The following is a 20,896-nucleotide window of genomic DNA, read 5'->3' as shown; positions in this document are numbered from 1 at the left end:
GAATGGGCCAACATACCAACAACAGTGTGTGGCAACCTTGTGAAGACTTACAGAAAACGTTTGACCTCTGTCATTGCCAACAAAGGATATATTACAAAGTATTGAGATGAAATTTTGTTTCTGACCAAATACTTATTTTCCACCATAATATGCAAATAAAATGTTAAAAAAACAGACAATGTGATTTTCTGGATTTTTTTTTCTCAGTTTGTCTCCCATAGTTGAGGTCTACCTATGATGTAAATTACAGACGCCTCTCATCTTTTCAAGTGGTGGAACTTGCACTATTGCTGACTGACTAAATACTTTTTTGCCCCACTGTATATGGTCAGCTCAGTTACCACTGCCCTATGAGCTGGTTTTTTGTGTTTGCAGACTTAGTAATTATTTCTGAGACCCTCTGCCATTGGGGTCACAACAGTATGCCAGGCCAACATTGAATGTTTAATGCATTGCAGAAGTGGGATTATAAGAAAGGAAATTCTGAGTTTTTTTTTTTTTTTTTTCCTCTCTTCCTCCCCTTTACCTCTGAGTGGCTTGTGCTTGCTGCAGACATGAATGTCCAGACCTTGATTACAAGTGTAGACCAGCTTGCTGCTCGTGTGCAGGGCATACAAGATTTTGTTACCAGTAGTCCAATGTCTGAACCTAAAATACCTATTCCTGAACTGTTTTCTGGAGACCGATTTAAGTTTAGGAATTTCAGGAATAATTGTAAATTGTTTCTATCTCTGAGACCCCGTTCATCTGGAGATTCAGCTCAGCAAGTTAAAATTGTTATCTCTTTTTTTACGGGGCGACCCTCAGGATTGGGCTTTCTCGCTAGCGCCAGGAGATCCGGCATTGGCAAATATTGATGCGTTTTTTCTGGCGCTCGGATTGCTTTACGAGGAACCCAATCTTGAAGTTCAGGCAGAAAAAGCCTTGCTGGCTATTTCTCAGGGCCAGGATGAAGCTGAAGTGTATTGCCAAAAATTTCGGAAATGGTCCGTGCTTACTCAGTGGAATGAGTGTGCTCTGGCCGCAAATTTCAGAAATGGCCTTTCTGAAGCCATTAAGAATGTGATGGTGGGTTTCCCCATTCCTACAAGTCTGAATGATTCCATGGCGCTGGCTATTCAAATTGACCGGCGTTTGCGGGAGCGCAAAACCGCTAATCCTCTGGTGGTGTTGTCTGAACAAACACCTGATTTAATGCAATGTGATAGAATTCAGACTAGAAATGAGCGGAAAAATCATAGACGTCAGAATGGGTTGTGTTTTTACTGTGGTGATTCTACACATGTTATATCAGCATGCTCTAAACGCCTAATAAAGGTTGTTAGTCCTGTCGCCATTGGTAATTTGCAACCTAAATTTATTTTGTCTGTGACTTTAATTTGCTCATTGTCTTCTTACCCTGTTATGGCGGTTGTGGATTCAGGTGCTGCCCTGAGTCTTATGGATCTGTCATTTGCCAAGCGCTGTGGTTTTGTTCTTGAACCGTTGGTAAATCCTATTCCTCTTAGAGGTATTGATGCTACGCCATTGGCGGAAAATAAACCGCAGTTTTGGACGCAGGTAACCATGTGCATGACTCCTGAACATCGGGAGGTGATTCGTTTTCTTGTTCTGCATAAAATGCATGATTTGGTCGTTTTGGGTCTGCCATGGTTACAGACCCACAATCCAGTCTTGGATTGGAAGGCAATGTCTGTGTCAAGTTGGGGCTGTCAGGGAATTCATGCTGATTCCCCGCCGGTATCTATTGCTTCCTCTACTCCTTCGGAAGTTCCTGAGTATTTGTCTGATTATCAGGATGTATTCAGCGAGTCCAGGTCCAGTGCTCTGCCTCCTCATAGGGACTGTGACTGTGCCATAGATTTGATTCCAGGTAGTAAATTTCCTAAGGGAAGACTATTTAATCTGTCTGTACCTGAGCATGCCGCAATGCATTCGTATATCAAGGAGTCTCTGGAGAAGGGGCATATCCGTCCATCCTCTTCCCCTCTTGGTGCGGGATTCTTTTTTGTGGCCAAGAAGGACGGATCTTTGAGACCTTGTATTGACTATCGGCTTCTGAATAAAATCACTGTTAAATTTCAGTATCCTTTGCCTCTGTTGTCGGACTTGTTTGCCCGGATTAAAGGTGCCAAGTGGTTCACCAAGATAGATCTTCGTGGTGCGTACAACCTTGTGCGCATTAAGCAAGGAGATGAATGGAAGACAGCATTTAATACGCCCGAAGGTCATTTTGAGTACTTGGTGATGCCTTTTGGGCTCTCTAATGCTCCCTCAGTGTTTCAGTTCTTTATGCATGATATTTTCCGGAAGTATCTGGATAAATTTATGATTGTTTATCTGGATGATATTCTGGTTTTCTCTGAAGATTCGGACTCACATGTGGAGCAGGTCAGGATGGTGTTTCAGGTTTTGCGTGAGAATGCTTTGTTTGTTAAGGGCTCAAAGTGTCTCTTTGGAGTACAGAAGGTTCCCTTTTTGGGGTTTATTTTTTCCCCTTCTGCTGTGGAGATGGACCCAGTCAAGGTCCGAGCTATTCATGATTGGACTCAACCCACGTCAGTTAAGAGTCTTCAGAAGTTCTTGGGTTTTGCTAACTTCTACCGTCGTTTTATCGCTAATTTTTCTAGCATTGTTAAACCTTTGACGGATATGACCAAGAAAGGTTCTGATGTTGCTAACTGGGCTCCTGCAGCCGTGGAGGCGTTCCAAGAGTTGAAGCGCCGGTTTACTTCGGCGCCTGTTTTGTGCCAGCCTGATGTCTCACTTCCCTTTCAGGTCGAAGTGGATGCTTCTGAGATTGGGGCAGGGGCCGTTTTGTCGCAGAGAGGCCCTGGTTGCTTGGTAATGAGACCATGTGCTTTCTTCTCTAGGAAGTTTTCGCCTACTGAGCGGAATTATGATGTTGGCAATCGGGAGTTGCTGGCCATGAAGTGGGCATTTGAGGAGTGGCGTCATTGGCTCGAGGGTGCTAAGCATCGTGTGGTGGTCTTGACTGATCACAAAAATTTGATGTATCTCGAGTCTGCTAAACGCCTGAATCCTAGACAGGCCCGCTGGTCATTGTTTTTCTCCCGTTTTGACTTTGTGGTCTCGTATTTACCAGGTTCAAAGAATGTGAAGGCTGATGCTCTTTCAAGGAGCTTTGTGCCTGACTCTCCTGGAGTCGCAGAACCAGTTGGTATTCTTAAAGAGGGAGTTATCTTGTCGGCCATTTCTCCTGATTTGCGACGTGTGTTGCAGAGATTTCAGGCTGGTAGACCTGACTCTTGTCCACCTGACAGACTGTTTGTTCCTGATAAGTGGACCAGCAGAGTCATTTCCGAGGTTCATTCCTCGGTGTTGGCAGGGCATCCGGGAATTTTTGGCACCAGAGATCTGGTGGCTAGGTCCTTTTGGTGGCCTTCCTTGTCACGGGATGTGCGGTCATTTGTGCAGTCCTGTGGGACTTGTGCTCGAGCTAAGCCTTGCTGTTCTCGTGCCAGCGGGTTGCTCTTGCCCTTGCCTGTCCCGAAGAGGCCTTGGACACACATTTCCATGGATTTCATTTCAGATCTCCCGGTGTCTCAGGGCATGTCTGTCATCTGGGTGGTATGATCGCTTTTCTAAAATGGTCCATTTGGTGCCTTTGCCTAAGCTGCCTTCCTCTTCCGATCTGGTTCCTGTGTTCTTTCAGAATGTGGTTCGTTTGCACGGCATTCCTGAGAATATTGTGTCTGACAGAGGATCCCAGTTTGTTTCCAGGTTCTGGCGATCCTTTTGTGCTAGGATGGGCATTGATTTGTCGTTTTCGTCTGCCTTTCATCCTCAGACTAATGGACAAACGGAGCGAACTAATCAGACTCTGGAGGCTTATTTGAGGTGTTTTGTTTCGGCAGATCAGGATGATTGGGTGACCTTCTTGCCGTTGGCTGAGTTTGCCCTTAATAATCGGGCTAGTTCCGCTACTTTGGTTTCGCCATTTTTCTGCAACTCTGGTTTCCATCCTCGTTTTTCCTCAGGACATGTGGAGCCTTCTGACTGTCCTGGGGTAGATTCTGTGGTGGATAGGTTGCAGCAGATCTGGAATCATGTGGTGGACAACTTAAAGTTGTCACAGGAGAAGGCTCAGCGTTTTGCCAACCGCCGCCGCGGTGTGGGTCCCCGACTTCGTGTTGGGGATTTGGTATGGCTGTCTTCTCGATTTGTTCCTATGAAGGTCTCCTCTCCTAAATTTAAGCCTCGCTTCATCGGTCCTTACAAGATATTGGAAATCCTTAATCCTGTGTCCTTTTGCTTGGATCTTCCTTTGTCGTTTGCCATTCACAACGTGTTCCATAGGTCTTTGTTGCGGCGGTACGTTGTGCCTGTGGTTCCTTCTGTTGAGCCTCCTGCTCCGGTGTTGGTTGAGGGCGAGTTGGAGTACGTGGTGGAGAAGATCTTGGATTCTCGTCTCTCCAGACGGAGGCTTCAGTATCTGGTCAAGTGGAAGGGCTATGGTCAGGAGGATAATTCCTGGGTGGTTGCTTCTGATGTGCATGCGGCCGATTTAGTTCGTGCCTTTCACGCTGCTCATCCTGATCGCCCTGGTGGTCTTGGTGAGGGTTCGGTGACCCCTCCTTAAGGGGGGGAACACTGTTGTGAATTAGACTTTTTGGCTCCCTCTTGTGGTTACTAGTGATATGACTCTGGGATTGTCTTTCCTCAGTTTGGCACCCACCTGGGTCGTTAGCCCAGGGGTGTTGCTATATAAACTTCCTGGATCCTTAGTCCAGTGCCTGGCATCGTTGTAATCAGATCCTTTCTGTTTGCTCCTGTCTGCTGGTCCTGGTTCGTGCAAAATTAAGCTAAGTCCGGCTTCTTTGTTTTTTGGTTATTTGCTTTGCTTCTATTTTTGTCCAGCTTGTACTAAATGTGATTCCTGACTTTGCTGGAAGCTCTAGGGGGCTGGTGTTCTCCCCCCGGGCCGTTAGACGGTTCGGGGGTTCTTGAATATCCAGCGTGGATATTTTGATAGGGTTTTTGCTGACCATATAAGTCATCTTACTATATTCTGCTATTAGCTAGTGGGCCTCTCTTTGCTAAATGCCTAGCTCATTCTTACGTTTGTCTTTTCCTCTTACCTCACCGTTATTATTTGTTGGGGGCTTGTATCCAACTTTTGGGGTCTTTTCTCTGGAGGCAAGAAAGGTCTTTCTTTTCCCTTCTAGGGTTAGTTAGTTCTCCGGCTGACGCGAGACGTCTAGAACCAACGTAGGCACGTTCCCCGGCTGCTGCTATTTGTGGTGCTAGGATTAGATATATGGTCAGCTCAGTTACCACTGCCCTATGAGCTGTTTTTTTGTGTTTGCAGACTTAGTAATTATTTCTGAGACCCTCTGCCATTGGGGTCACAACACCAAACTCACCAGTGAAAATGTAGTGGCCGTGAGCATGTGCGACTGCTGGAGTGTTAGCTGTTGTGAATTCCGTTCTCGGGCTCCCTCCTGTGGTCATGAGTGGTACTGTGTGAGTTTGTTCTTGGGCTCCCTCTGGTGGCCTTTAGCGATATGGCTGGTCTTGGCTGGGCTCAGCTGTTTCATCTCCTGCTAGGCTGGGCCTATTTAACTCACCGGGACCTTTACTTGTCGCCTGCTGTCGGTGTATTCAGTCCTGATCCTGTGCTCTCCTGAATATTCCTTGTGACCAGTCTCCTGCTATGAGAAGCTAAGTTTGCTTGTTCAGTTTCTCATTATTTCCTTGAAAACGTTTCTCATTATATTATGAGTTCAGCCCAGCTTGCTTTTATGTGATTTTTTGCTTGCTGGTTAGTTCTGGGGTGCAGAGTGCGCCCCTCACATCGTGAGTCGGTGTGGGGGTTCTTGTATTCTCTGCGTGGTTTACTTTTGATAGCTTTTGTACTGACCGCACAGACACCTATCTATTATCTGCCTATCTAGTATTAGCGGGCCTCATTTGCTAAACCTGTTTCATCTCTACGTTTGTGTTTTCCCCTTAACTCACCGTTATTATTTGTGGGGGGCTATCTAAAACTTTGGGGATATTTCTCTGAGGCAAGTGAGGTCTTTGCTTTCTCTCTAGGGGTAGTCAGTTTCTCAGGCTGTGACGAGGCGTCTAGGTTTTCAGGTAACGCTCCACAGCTGCCTTTAGTGTGTTTGGATAGGATCAGGATTGCAGTCAGTATAGCTTCTACATCCCCAGAACTTGTCCTATATATTCAGGGTATATGTGTCAGGTCAGTTTGAGATCCTACCACCAGGATCATAACAGTACAGCAGGCCCGAAAGTGTTAATGCAGCAGAAGAGGGAGAAGAGAAATCTTAAGGTCATTTTTTTTTTTTTTTCCTTTGCACTGTGTTTAGCCTCTCTCCTCCCCTTAATCTCTGGGTGGTTCTGTATGCAGCTACTAATATGGACATTCAGAGTCTGTCTTCTAGTGTGGATCATCTCACTGCAAGGGTACAGGGCATTCAGGATTATGTAGTCCGCAGTCCTATGTCAGAGCCTAAAATAGCCATTCCTGAGCTGTTCTCCGGAGATAGATCTAGGTTTTTGAACTTTAAGAATAATTGTAAGTTATTCCTTTCTCTGAGACCTCGCTACTCTGGCGACTCTGTTCAGCAAGTTAAAATTGTTATTTCTTTGTTGCGGGGTGACCCTCAAGATTGGGCATTCTCTCTGGCGCCAGGAGATCCGGCACTGCTAAATGTTGATGCGTTTTTTCTGGCACTTGGAGTGCTTTATGAGGAACCAAATCTGGTAGACCAAGCAGAGAAGGTTTTGCTGGCTCTCTCTCAGGGTCGGGATGAAGCAGAGGTTTATTGTCAGAAGTTTAGGAAGTGGTCAGTGCTCACTCAGTGGAATGAGTGCGCCCTGGCGGCGATTTTCAGAAAGGGTCTTTCTGAAGCCCTTAAAGATGTTATTCCCCACGCCGGTGGGTCTGAATGAGTCAATGTCTTTGGCCATTCAGATTGATCGGCGTTTGCGGGAGCGCAAACCTGTGCACCCTCTGGCGGTATTTTCTGAGCAGAAACCTGAGCCTATGCAATGTGACAGGATTCTGACCAGAGTTGAACGGCAAAACCACAGACGTCAGAATGGGTTGTGCTTTTACTGTGGTGATTCTGCTCATGTTATCTCAGCATGCTCTAAGCGCACAAAAAGGGTTGCCAAGTTTGTCACCATTGGTACTGTACAACCTAAATTCATTTTGTCTGTTACTTTGATTTGCTCTCTGTCATCCTACCCAGTTATGGTTTTTGTGGATTCAGGTGCTGCCCTGAATTTGATGGATTTGTCATTTGTCAGGCGCTGTGGTTTTATCTTGGAGCCTTTACAATTCCCTATCCCGCTAAAGGGAATTGATGCTACACCATTGGCCAAGAATAAACCTCAGTACTGGACTCAATTGACCATGTGCATGGCTCCTGTACATCAGGAGGTAATTCGCTTTCTGGTGCTACATAATTTGCATGATGTTGTCGTGTTGGGTCTGCCATGGCTGCAGGCTCATAATCCAGTCCTGGATTGGAAAGCAATGTCTGTGTCAAGTTGGGGTTGCCAGGGGATTCATGGCGATGCTCCTTTGGTGTCAATTGCTTCTTCTACTCCTTCTGAAGTCCCTGAATTTTTGTCGGACTACCAGGATGTATTTGATGAGCCCAAATCCAGTGCCCTACCTCCTCATAGGGATTGTGATTGTGCCATAAATCTGATTCCTGGTAGTAAGTTCCCTAAGGGACGACTTTTTAATTTGTCTGTACCAGAACATACCGCTATGCGGAGTTATATAAAGGAGTCCTTGGAGAAGGGACGTATTCGCCCGTCCTCGTCCCCTTTGGGTGCGGGGTTCTTTTTTGTGGCCAAGAAGGATGGTTCTCTGAGACCCTGTATAGATTATCGCATTCTAAATAACATCACGGTCAAATTTCAGTATCCCTTGCCACTGTTGTCTGATCTGTTTGCCCGGATTAGGGGGGCCAGTTGGTTCACCAAGATAGATCTTCGTGGAGCGTATAATCTTGTGCGCATAAAGCAGGGCGATGAATGGAAAACAGCATTTAATACACCCGAAGGCCATTTTGAGTACTTGGTGATGCCTTTTGGGCTTTCTAATGCCCCCTCTGTGTTTCAGTCCTTCATGCACGACATCTTCCGAGAGTACCTGGATAGATTTATGATTGTGTACCTGGATGATATTTTGGTCTTTTCTGATGATTGGGAGTCTCATGTGAAGCAGGTCAGGATGGTATTTCAGGTCCTGCGTGCCAATGCCTTGTTTGTGAAGGGCTCTAAATGTCTCTTCGGAGTCCAGAAGGTTTCCTTTTTGGGCTTTATTTTTTCTCCTTCTACTATCGAGATGGATCCAGTCAAGGTCCAGGCTATTCATGACTGGACTCAACCTACATCTGTGAAGAGTCTTCAGAAGTTCTTGGGTTTTGCTAATTTTTACCGTCGCTTCATCACTAATTTTTCTAGTGTGGTGAAGCCTTTGACGGATTTGACCAAGAAGGGTTCTGATGTGACGAATTGGTCTCCTGTGGCCGTGGAGGCCTTTCAGGAGTTGAAACGTCGGTTTTCTTCGGCTCCTGTCTTGCGCCAGCCCGATGTCTCTCTTCCCTTTCAGGTCGAGGTTGATGCTTCTGAGATTGGAGCAGGGGCTGTTTTGTCGCAGAGAAGCTCTGATGGCTCTGTGATGAGACCATGTGCTTTCTTTTCAAGAAAGTTTTCGCCTGCCGAGCGGAATTATGATGTTGGTAATCGAGAGTTGTTGGCAATGAAGTGGGCATTTGAGGAGTGGTGACATTGGCTTGAGGGAGCCAAGCATCGTGTGGTGGTCTTGACGGATCACAAGAATTTGACTTATCTCGAGTCTGCCAAACGGTTGAATCCGAGACAGGCTCGATGGGCGCTGTTTTTCTCTCGTTTCAATTTCGTGGTTTCATATCTTCCGGGTTCGAAAAACGTGAAGGCTGATGCCCTTTCTAGGAGTTTTGTACCTGACTCCCCGGAAGTTTCTGAACCTACTGGTGTTCTCAAAGAGGGGGTGATTTTGTCTGCCATCTCTCCTGATCTGCGACGGGTGTTGCAGGAGTTTCAGGCCAATAGACCTGACCGTTGTCCACCGGAAAGACTGTTTGTCCCAGACAGATGGACCAGTAGAGTTATTTCCGAGGTTCATTCTTCGGTGTTGGCGGGTCATCCTGGGATTTTTGGTACCAGGGATTTGGTGGCGACATCCTTTTGGTGGTCTTCCTTGTCGCGGGATGTGCGTTCCTTTGTGCAGTCCTGTGGGATTTGTGCGTGGGCCAAGCCTTCGTGTTCTCGTGCCAGTGGATTGCATTTGCCTTTGCCTGTCCCGAAGAGGCCTTGGACGCATATTTCCATGGATTTTATTTCGGATCTTCCTGTCTCTCAGAAGATGTCTGTCATCTGGGTGGTTTGTGATCGTTTTTCCAAAATGGTTCATTTGGTACCCTTGCCTAAGTTGCCTTCCTCCTCCGATTTGGTGCCACTGTTATTTCAGAATGTGGTTCGTTTACATGGTATTCCGGAGAACATTGTGTCCGACAGAGGATCCTAGTTTGTGTCCAGATTTTGGCGATCCTTTTGTGCTAAGATGGGCATTGAATTGTCTTTTTCGTCAGCTTTCCATCCTCAGACGAATGGTCAAACCGAACGAACTAATCAGACCTTGGAAACTTATTTGAGATGTTTTGTTTCTGCTGACCAGGATGATTGGGTGACCTTTTTGCCATTGGCTGAGTTCGCCCTCAATAATCGGGCTAGTTCTGCTACTTTGGTTTCACCTTTCTTTTGCAATTCTGGTTTTCATCCTCGTTTCTCCTCGGGTCAGGTTGAGTCTTCTGACTGTCCTGGGGTGGATTCTGTGGTGGATAGGTTGCAGCAGATTTGGAACCATGTGGTGGACAATTTGACTTTGTCCCAAGAGAAGGCTCAGCGCTTTGCTAACCGCCGTCGCTGTGTGGGTCCCCGACTTCGTGTGGGGGATTTGGTATGGTTGTCTTCTCGTTATGTCCCGATGAAGGTTTCCTCTCCTAAGTTCAAGCCTCGTTTCATCAGTCCTTATAAGATTTTGGAAATCCTCAACCCTGTGTCTTTTCATTTGGACCTCCCAACATCGTTTGCCATTCATAATGTGTTCCATAGGTCATTGTTGCGGAGATATGTGGTGCCTGTGGTCCCTTTTGTTGATCCTCCTGCTCCGGTCTTGGTCGAAGGGGAGTTGGAATATGTGGTGGAGAAGATCTTGGATTCTCGTATTTCGAGACGGAGGCTTCAGTACTTAGTGAAATGGAAGGGTTATGGTCAGGAGGATAATTCCTGGGTTGTCGCCTCCGATTTCCATGCGGCCGATTTGGTTCGTGCCTTTCATTTGGCTCGTCCTGATCGGCCTGGGAGCTCTGGTGAGGGTTCGGTGACCCCTCCTCAAGGGGGGGGTACTGTTGTGAATTCCGTTCTCGGGCTCCCTCCTGTAGTCATGAGTGGTACTGTGTGAGTTTGTTCTTGGGCTCCCACTGGTGGCCTTTAGCGATATGACTGGTCTTGGCTGGGCTCAGCTGTTTCATCTCCTGCTAGGCTGGGCCTATTTAACTCACCTGGACCTTTACTTGTCGCCTGCTGTCGGTGTATTCAGTCCTGATCCTGTGCTCTCCTGAATATTCCTTGTGACCAGTCTCCTGCTATGAGAAGCTAAGTTTGCTTGTTCAGTTTCTCATTATTTCCTTGAAAACGTTTCTCATTATATTATGAGTTCAGCCCAGCTTGCTTTTATGTGATTTTTTGCTTGCTGGTTAGTTCTGGGGTGCAGAGTGCGCCCCTCACATCGTGAGTCGGTGTGGGGGTTCTTGTATTCTCTGCGTGGTTTACTTTTGATAGGTGTCTGTGCGGTCAGTACAAAAGCTATCTATTATCTGCCTATCTAGTATTAGCGGGCCTCATTTGCTAAACCTGTTTCATCTCTACGTTTGTGTTTTCCCCTTAACTCACCGTTATTATTTGTGGGGGGCTATCTAAAACTTTGGGGATATTTCTCTGAGGCAAGTGAGGTCTTTGCTTTCTCTCTAGGGGTAGTCAGTTTCTCAGGCTGTGACGAGGCGTCTAGGTTTTCAGGTAACGCTCCACAGCTGCCTTTAGTGTGTTTGGATAGGATCAGGATTGCGGTCAGTATAGCTTCCACATCCCCAGAACTTGTCCTATATATTCAGGGTATATGTGTCAGGTCAGTTTGAGATCCTACCACCAGGATCATAACAGTTAGCTAATGTAGGGCGAGGGGTCTGATGGCTGGGACTGCCACCAATCATGGGAACGCGGTCCCCAAACTCACCTGTGTAAATGTAGTGGCCATGAGCATGTGCGACTGCTGGAGTGTTAGCCGATGTAGGGCGAGGGGTCCGATGGCTGGAACTGCCAACGATCATGGGAACGTGGTGTCCAAACTCACATGTGTAAATGTAGTGGCTGTGAGCATGGGCGTCTGCTGGAGTGTTAGCCGATGTAGGGCAAGGGGTCCGATGGCTGGAACTGCCACCGATCATGGGAATGCGGTGCCCAAACTCACCTGTGTAAATGTAGTGGCCATGAGCATGTGCGCCTGCTGGAGTGTTAGCCGCACATGCTCAGTAGTGTTCCTGATTTTGGGACCACCGTTTTCACAGTCAGTGGGGGTCTTAATAGATTTGCAAGACCCTGGCCCAGCAGGATGTGCATGCCAGACCTGAGGCCTGCAATGCTCCTCTCAACTGAGGGCATCCCTGGTGCCCCGCATCATCATTACATTGGGGCACAACGCACAGATGATGTCGCACCGCGCCTACGGCTCCTGGGCCCCCGGTAGGTAGGAAGAGGGTTGCAGGGCATTAGTCCAGCGGCCATGGTGTATCGACATGGCTGCTGGTTCAGGGTCCTGCAAATACTTTTACTCAACTCTACAGGCCATATATGTTGGTTGTAGGACAATCCCTTTAAGTCACATGATTGACAGCTAAACTGCAAAAAATATAAATGGTGGCTCATTGGTCAAAACTGGAGCAGGGAAAACAGCTACAGGGGTGCGGACGTGTCACTAGGGCCCAAGCCCATAGAAAACATTCGATGAGCGTCGTGGCCTCTCAGCAGAATACCCCTATGGCACGGGGGTAATCCCCACCCAACTCCTGTCCCCCCAGTCTTGGGGCACAATGACCTCATCAGATGCAGGGCAGGAAACATTCTGCATTTTCTGAGCTGAGACACAGGGGACCAGTAATTTATTGAGTGCACTGACAGGACGGTCCGGCAGAGTGAGTGTGTAAGAAGCCATTTAGCTGCAGGAATCTTGTGTGATAAATGGCACCAGCCTCATGTTACATTAGGTCGGAAAAGTTAATATGGGAGCTGGGCGATCGCACATTACAGTAGCAGCAGGCGGCATCATATTCTACATACCAGATGGAGGAAGGTAAAAGCAATTCCAGCTGCTGAGGTACTACAAGTGTCAGCAAGTCTCTGGATGTGTGTGCTTTTATTGTCAGAGGACAGAGCACAGATCCAAAAGGAAGAGTGCAGAAAAGTCCGAATCATAATCCAGAAAATGAAATCAGCAAAAAGAGACACTGACACTCGGGTTACAGGGTAATGACGCTGACACTCGGGGTACAGGATAAGGATGCCGACACTCGGGGTACAGGATAATGGTGCTGACACTTGGGGTACAGGATAAGGGCGCAGACACTTGGGGTACAACATAATGACGCCAACACTCGGGGTACAAGATAATGAAACCAACATTCGGGGTACAGGATAAAGACACTGGCACTCGGGGTGCAGGATAATGACACCGACACTCGGGGTGCAGGATAATGACACTGACACTCGGGGTACAGGATAATGACACTGACACTCGGGGGTACAGGATAATGGTGCCGACACTCGGGGTACAGGATAATGACACTGACACTCGGGGGTACAGGATAATGGTGCCGACACTCGGGGGTACAGGATAATGACACTGACACTCGGGGTACAGGATAATGACGCTGACACTCTGGGTACAGGATAATGGTGCCAACACTCAGGGTACGGGATAATGACACTGACACTCGGGGGTACAGGATAATGGTGCCGACACTCGGGGTACAGGATAATGACGCTGACACTCAGGGTACAGGATAATGACACTGACACTCGGGGTACAGGATACTGACACTGACACTTGGGGTGCAGGATAATGACACTGACACTCGGGGTACAGGATAATGACACTGACACTCGGGGTCAGGATAATGACAGTGACACTCGGGGTATAGGATAATGACGCTGACACTCGGGGTACAGAATAATGACACTGACACTCGGGGTACAGGATAATGGTGCCGACACTCGGGGTACAGGATAATGACACTGACACTCGGGGGTACAGGATAATGGTGCCGACACTTGGGGTACAGGATAATGACACTGACACTCGGGGTACAGGATAATGACCCTGCCACTCGGGGTACGGGATAATGACACTGACATTCGGGGGTACAGGATAATGGTGCCGACACTCGGGGTACAGGAAAATGACACTGACACTCGGGGTACGGGATAATGACACTGGGGTACAGGATAATGACACTGACACTCGGGGTGCAGGATAATGACGCTGACACTCGGGGTACAGGATAATGACACTGACACTCGGGGTACAGGATAATGACGCTGACACTCGGGGTACAGGATGATGACGCTGACACTCGGGGTACAGGATAATGGCGCCGACACTCTGGGTACAGGATAGACCAGTGAATAGTAAGGACCCCTTCCTCACCTTGTAATAAACCTCGAGCCGCTATCTTAGGTGAGGCAGTTTTTCTAGTTTTCCATCTTTTTTCGGATAAATGTCAGATCATATTAATGAGGATTTCAAGCGTCACTGGAAGAAACAAACACGTGAAAAATACATAACTTAACTATTTTAAGCCTACATTTGCAGAAAGGAAGACTGTGCCGCGGAGATGTATGAACTGTGAAATACTTTTAGCCAATTTTAGGCCTGAAGTTAATCGGAGACAGATGCAGACATCCAACATTACAAGGGAAATAACCAATGCGGCAGAAAATGGAATATTGTGATGAGCGGCATAAGCCTTTCATATGTAAAGAGGAAAGATGTCATGACTGAAATGTACTTTAAACCTGTCCCTACAAATCCCCATGATGAGACGATTAACGGAGAGAGTGAATCACAGGGACGGCTGATTGTATGCAGCTAGGTCCTGTCTGCAGGACAAGTATGGACTGTTCCATCAAGATCCCCACCGAAGGTTCTATTTATGGACAATGTGGAGAACATTTAAGGTCAAGTCCATGGAAGAACAACCTCTATTGACAGAGGCCGGTACGCTCACCGACGCCACCCTGCCCGGAGACCATTAACCACCTGGCACCAGGGTTAACCAGCGAATCATTGCTCCCACAGATGGTCATATGCAGAAGACTGAAGCAGGTTGAGGTTAGACTATCAATGATCCAACGATCGTCTCGAGAAGATCATTAATGTCAGTGCAGCCATATAGACTTCACAGGAGGTTACAGAACGGCCAACATGTTCAATGATAATATGTGAGGGACAAAGAGCGACGAGCGAGCTTCCACAATATGGCAGCGATCAGCTGAGAAACAAGCAAAGTGCTCCTGCACCCGCTGATCGGATCGCTTATGAGGGCCAACATCATCTCTGCTGGCAACAAGTCGCCCCATGTAAACACGGGATGTGCTGCCGACAACGCAAACTGTAAGGGGACAAGCTAGATATTGCCATTATATCCAGCCAATGGAGGCAACAGGAAGCAGGAGAGTGACGGAGGTCCCCGTGGGGTGTGCTGTTATAGTGGTCTCCACTAAGAACCTTTGCCGGGCAGCTCTCTTTCAGATTCCAGATACCCATCAGTGTTAAGGCCCCTCAATACAGCCTCTGGTGTTCTCTCACAGACCCAACCAACAAGACAGGTGAAAAGTTCCCTGCTTCAAGCATTTTCTTAAAAAATATTAAGAGGTAAAATAGAGCAAGGTCACCATCAGTCATATATTTTACCCATCCAATCCTATGGTTGCATAGTTACATAAGCTGAAAAAACTGCAGTCCATCAACTCCAACCTTTCTCCACCAATTATACATTTTGTCACTAGATTATCTCTAACCCACAATATTCTGTGTAATGAGGAATACATCCGACCTTTGTACAAAAGCTTTTATACTGTCGGCCATTTCTATCTCTTGTAGTCGGCATTATAGTCTGACTGCTCTAACTGTAAAGAACCCTTTCTCATTAGCTGCCGGAATCGCCTATCTTCCACCCGTAATGATTCCCCCTGGACCTTAATATTGTCTTTGGAAGAAATAATTAATGTATAGAGATGAGCAAACCCGAAGTTAAAAGTTCAGCGTTCGTACTGAAGGCTCCTGATTTTGGCTTACAAATACTGTCAACAACTGACCAAAATACTGCAGTGTAAACATAGCCTAAGGTTCAACACCCCCCATGGTGCACCCTAGATCAGCCCCATGTGCTAAGATGAAGGTACAGCCTCACTGGAGTTATGGTGCACCCGAGATCAGCCCCATGTGCTAAGACGAAGGTACAGCCTCACTGGTGTCATGGCGCACCCTAGATCAGCCCCATGTGCTAAGATGAAGGTACAGCCTCAGTGGTGGCATGGTGCACCCTAGATCAGCCCTGTGTACTAAGATGAAGGTACAGCCTCAGTGGTGGCATGGTGCACCCTAGATCAGCCCCGTGTACTAAGATGAAGGTACAGCCTCAGTGGTGGACTGGTGCACCCTAGATCAGTCCCATGTACTAAGATGAAGGTACAGCCTCGCTGGTGGCATGGTGAACCCTAGATCAGCCCCTTGTACTAAGATGAAGGTACAGCCTCGCTGGTTGCATGGTGCACCCTAAATCAGCCCCGTGTACTAAGATGAAGGTACAGCCTCATTGGTGGACTGGCGCACTCTAGATCAGCCCGTGTACTAAGATGAAGGTACAGCCTCACTGGTGGCATGATGCACCCTAGATCAGCCCCATGTACTAAGATGAAGGTACAGCCTCAGTGGTGGCATGGTGCACCCTAGATCAGCCCCATGTACTAAGATGAAGGAACAGCCTCACTGGTGGCATGATGCACCCTAGATCAGCCCCATGTACTAAGATGAAGGTACAGCCTCGCTGGTGGCATGGTGAACCCTAGATCAGCCCCTTGTACTAAGATGAAGGTACAGCCTCAGTGGTGGACTGGCGCACCCTAGATCAACCCCATGTACTAAGATGAGGGTACAGCCTCAGTGGTGGACTGGCGCACCCTAGATCAGCCTGTATACTAAGATGAAGGTACAGCCTCACTGGTGGCATGATGCACCCTAGATCAGCCCCATGTACTAAGATGAAGGTACAGCCTCAGTGGTGGCATGGTGCACCCTAGATCAGCCCCATGTACTAAGATGAAGGAACAGCCTCACTGGTGGCATGATGCACCCTAGATCAGCCCCATGTACTAAGATGAAGGTACAGCCTCACTGGTGGCATGATGCACCCTAGATCAGCCCCATGTACTAAGATGAAGGTACATCTTCAGTGGTGTCATGGTGCACCCTAGATCAGCCCCGTGTACTAAGATGAAGGTACAGCCTCAGTGATGTCATGGTGCACCCCAAGTCAGCCCCGTGTACTAAGATGAAGTTACAGCCTCAGTGGTGGCATGGTGCACCCAAGATCAGCCCGCGTACTAAGATGAAGTTACAGCCTCAGTGGTGGCATGGTGCACCCTAGATCAGCCAGTGTACTAAGATGAAGGTACAGCCTCAGTGGTGGACTGGCGCACCCTAGATCAACCCCATGTACTAAGATGAGGGTACAGCCTCAGTGGTGGACTGGCGCACCCTAGATCAGCCTGTATACTAAGATGAAGGTACAGCCTCACTGGTGGCATGATGCACCCTAGATCAGCCCCATGTACTAAGATGAAGGTACAGCCTCAGTGGTGGCATGGTGCACCCTAGATCAGCCCCATGTACTAAGATGAAGGAACAGCCTCGCTGGTGGCATGGTGTACACTAGATCAGCCCGCATACTAAGATGAAGTTACAGCCTCAGTGGTGGCATGGTGCACCCTAGATCAGCCCGTGTACTAAGATGAAGGTACAGCCTCAGTGGTGGCATGATGCACCCCAGATCAGCCCCATGTACTATGATGAAGGTACAGCCTCACTGGTGGCATGATGCACCCTAGATAAGCCCCATGTACTAAGATGAAGGTACAGCCTCAGTGGTGGACTGGCGCACTCAAGATCAGCCCATGTACTAAGGTGAAGGTACAGCCTCACTGGTGGCATGATGCACCCTAGATCAGCCCTGTGTACTAAGATGAAGGTACAGCCTCAGTGGTGTCATGATGCACCCTAGATCAGTCCCATGTACTAAGATGAAGGTACAGCCTCACTGGTGGCATGGTGCACCCTAGATCAACCCCATGTACTAAGATGAAAGTACAGCCTCAGTGGTGGCATGGTGCACCCTAGATCAGCCCCGTGTGCTAAGATGAGAGTACAGCCTCACTAGTGGATTGGTGCACCTTAGATCAGCCCCATGTACTAAGATGAAGGTACAGCCTCATTGGTGGCATGGTGCACCCTAGATCAGACCCATGTACTAAGATGAAGGTACAGCCTCAGTAGTGTCATGGTGCACCCTAGATCAGCCCCGTGTACTAAGATGAAAGTACAGCCTCAGTGGTGGCATGGTGCACCCTAGATCAGCCCCGTGTACTAAGATGAAGGTACAGCCTCACTGGTGGCATGGTACACCTGAGATCAGCCCCACGTACTAAGATGAAGGTACATCTTCAGTGGTGGCATGGTGCACCTGAGATCAGCCCCATGTACCAAGATGAAGGTGCAGCCTCAGTGGTGGACTGGAGCTCGCACCCATAAACTAACACAATGGTTCACAGATGTTTTCCCTTTGATAACAAACCTCATCTCCACCAAATGGTCCAGGACAGATGAGGCAGAAATCTGCTGAGGGACAAAATTTGGTTAACCTTGTTCCAAGGCCAGAGGAACGTAGCAAAGGGTCAGCAGTTAAGTATATTCTGATCTATCAAGGAAAACAGCTGTATGAGGAAATAATAACAACAGCAGAAGGCAAAACAGATGGAAAGTAAGGAGAACTGTGTCCGCGGGAGACTTACTCCACCAGCTGGCACTGGGGATGGACTCTGGGCTCTTCTGAGGGTACAGGGTCTGTGACCCGCAGAGGTGGCAGGTAGGAGCTTCTCCTAAAGGATAAGTACAGATAATGAGGAAGGGAGAACATTTTACTATCCTATATGAAAGCCTTAGAATAATGCAGAATATGTTTACGCTACATAGATAAATACAAATTAATTTTTAAGGGTTTTCCCATAAATGGAAGTTATACCCCATTCATGAATGGAGCAGAGGAGCACATTCATGATTGTCTGTGGTACCCCCGGAAATAGCTGAGTGCGTTGCTCTACTAGTTTCTCCAGTAGTCCCATTGACATAGCACAGCGCTCAGTTATTTCCAGGAGTCCCATAGACATAGAACAGCGCTCAGTTATTTCCATGAGTCCCATAGACAGAGCACAGCGCTCAGTTATTTCCAGCAGTCCCATAAACATAGCACAGCGCTCAGTTATTTCCAGGAGTCCCATAGACAGAGCACAGCGCTCAGTTATTTCCAGGAGTCCCATAGACAGAGCACAGCACTCAGTTATTTCCAGCAGTCCCATAGACAGAGTACGGTGCTCAGTTATTTCCAGGAGTCCCATAGACATAGCACAGTGCTCAGTTATTTCCAGGAGTCCCATAGACAGAGCTCAGCACTGTTATTTCCAGGAGTCCCATAGACAGAGCACGGCGCTCAGTTATTTCCAGGAGTCCCATAGACAGAGTACGGCGCTCAGTTATTTCCAGGAGTCCCATAGACAGAGTACAGCGCTCAGTTATTTCCAGGAGTCCCATAGACATAGCACAGCGCTCAGTTATTTCCAGGAGTCCCATAGACAGAGTACAGCGCTCAGTTATTTCCAGCAGTCCCATAGACAGAGTACGGTGCTCAGTTATTTCCAGGAGTCCCAAAGACAGAGCACAGTGCTCAGTTATTTCCAGGAGTCCCATAGACAGAGTACGGCGCTCAGTTATTTCCAGGAGTCCTATAGACATAGCACAGCGCTCAGTTATTTCCAGGAGTCCCATAGAGTACAGCGCTCAGTTATTTCCAGCAGTCCCATAGACAGAGTACGGCGCTCAGTTATTTCCAGGAGTCCCATAGACAGAGCACAGCGCTTAGTTATTTCCAGGAGTCCCATAGACAGAGTACAGCGCTTAAGCTAGGTTCAGATTGCGTTAGTGCAATCCGTTTAGCGCGAGCGCTAGCGGATTGCGCTAACGCAATGTCTTTTTCGGGGCTGCGTTCAGGGGCCGCGTTAACGTCCCCGCTCTCGCACATCCCCGATCTGCGAGAGCGGGGAACGGACCTCTGGCGCGCCGCGGACGCTGCAAGCAGCGTCCGAGGCGCGCTACAAAAGACCGGCACATCGCTAGCGCGTGCCGAAAATGACACGCGCTAGCAATGCGCTCTAACATTGCCGGCAATGGGAGCGCTAACGGACGCGGTGCACGGCGTTAATTTCGCCGTGCAACGCTGTCCGTTAGCGCTATCCCATTAACGCAATGGGAACCTAGCCTTAGTTATTTCCATGAGTCCCATAGGCAGAGTACAGCGCTCAGTTATTTCCAGGAGTCCTGTAATAGAGTGCAGGGTTGAGTATGTCACCACGGAACAGACAGACCAACTGTTGAGGGGAATTTATTAACAGGAGTAAGATTCTCCTCGCAGGGAGTAAACAGGGGGTTAATAGAGATAAATAAAACAGTAAACAGTTAAGTGGAATCAAAAGGGTTAATGAGTGTTCTTGTAACTTATCAGTCCAGGGAGGTCCTGACTGGAGGGTCCTAATTCCAATGTGGGTACAGTCACCAGCAGCGCTTGAGATCCGGAAGTCTCTCCTCTGTGTCCTGAGAACTGGAGACTCCGGGGTTAAGTCTTTTCTTCCAGTGAAGATGAAAGTAGGAAGTTACTCAGCCTCTCTGCTGCCAGTCTCTGTATATAAGGCTGGCAAGCTTTCTGCAGTAGCAATGCTACACACACCAAGCAGTTTATTTGTCACACTCAGGGGTCCTGGCTTGTCACTGCGGTCACCGGGGTTACGCGAACAGGTCACTGTCTGGGGATACGTCTTCTCTGATTATGGAGTCTTCCAAGTCCACACTCTCACATCCAGCCTCCACTACGGCTGGTATCTCAGCCTCAGTGCCCCCACGGGGAGCACTCTCTTTCGGGGAGTGTGGCGCTGCAGCCTGCTCTCTGTCTGGCGCGCTGTCCCCTCTGTCTGGCGCCCTCTGCTCTCCCGCTCTTTTCTGACCACACCCCCCTCTCTTCCTCTCTGCCCCCAGCAGTCACTTGGTCTCCTCTGTCCAGGGCATAAAGTCTTCCCCCCGACAACCCAGCTGTCTGACTAAGTGGTTCCAGGTAAGGAGCAGGAAAAGCAACCTCCTTACAGTCCCATAGATAGAGCACAGCGCTCAGTTATTTCCATGAGTCCCATAGACAGAGTACGGCACTCAGTTATTTCCAGCAGTCCCATAGACAGAGTACAGCGCTCAGTTATTTCCAGGAGTCCCATAGACAGAGCACAGCGCTCAGTTATTTCCAGGAGTCCCATAGACAGAGCACAGCGCTCAGTTATTTCCAGTAGTCCCATAGACAGAGGACAGCGCTCAGTTATTTCCAGGAGTCCCATAGACAGAGTACAGCGCTCAGTTATTTCCAGCAGTCCCATAGAC

General features: G+C 48.3%; 1 long non-coding RNA gene across 1 annotated transcript in view; it reads right to left on the bottom strand.

Annotated features, from left to right (window-relative positions):
- The window catches only part of LOC143768782 (uncharacterized), a 53,194-nt gene that overhangs the window by 14,875 nt on the left and 17,423 nt on the right, over positions 1-20,896 (bottom strand). Inside the window, exon 2 of the long non-coding RNA XR_013214024.1 lies at positions 13,796-13,900. This is a non-coding gene — a long non-coding RNA (uncharacterized LOC143768782). The remainder of the gene's footprint in view (positions 1-13,795; positions 13,901-20,896) is intronic.

This window comes from Ranitomeya variabilis, chromosome 4, assembly GCF_051348905.1.
Source record: "Ranitomeya variabilis isolate aRanVar5 chromosome 4, aRanVar5.hap1, whole genome shotgun sequence".
Taxonomy (NCBI): Eukaryota; Metazoa; Chordata; class Amphibia; order Anura; family Dendrobatidae; genus Ranitomeya; species Ranitomeya variabilis.
Note: the sequence above shows the minus strand (reverse complement) of the source record. Positions and strands in the feature narration are given on the sequence as shown.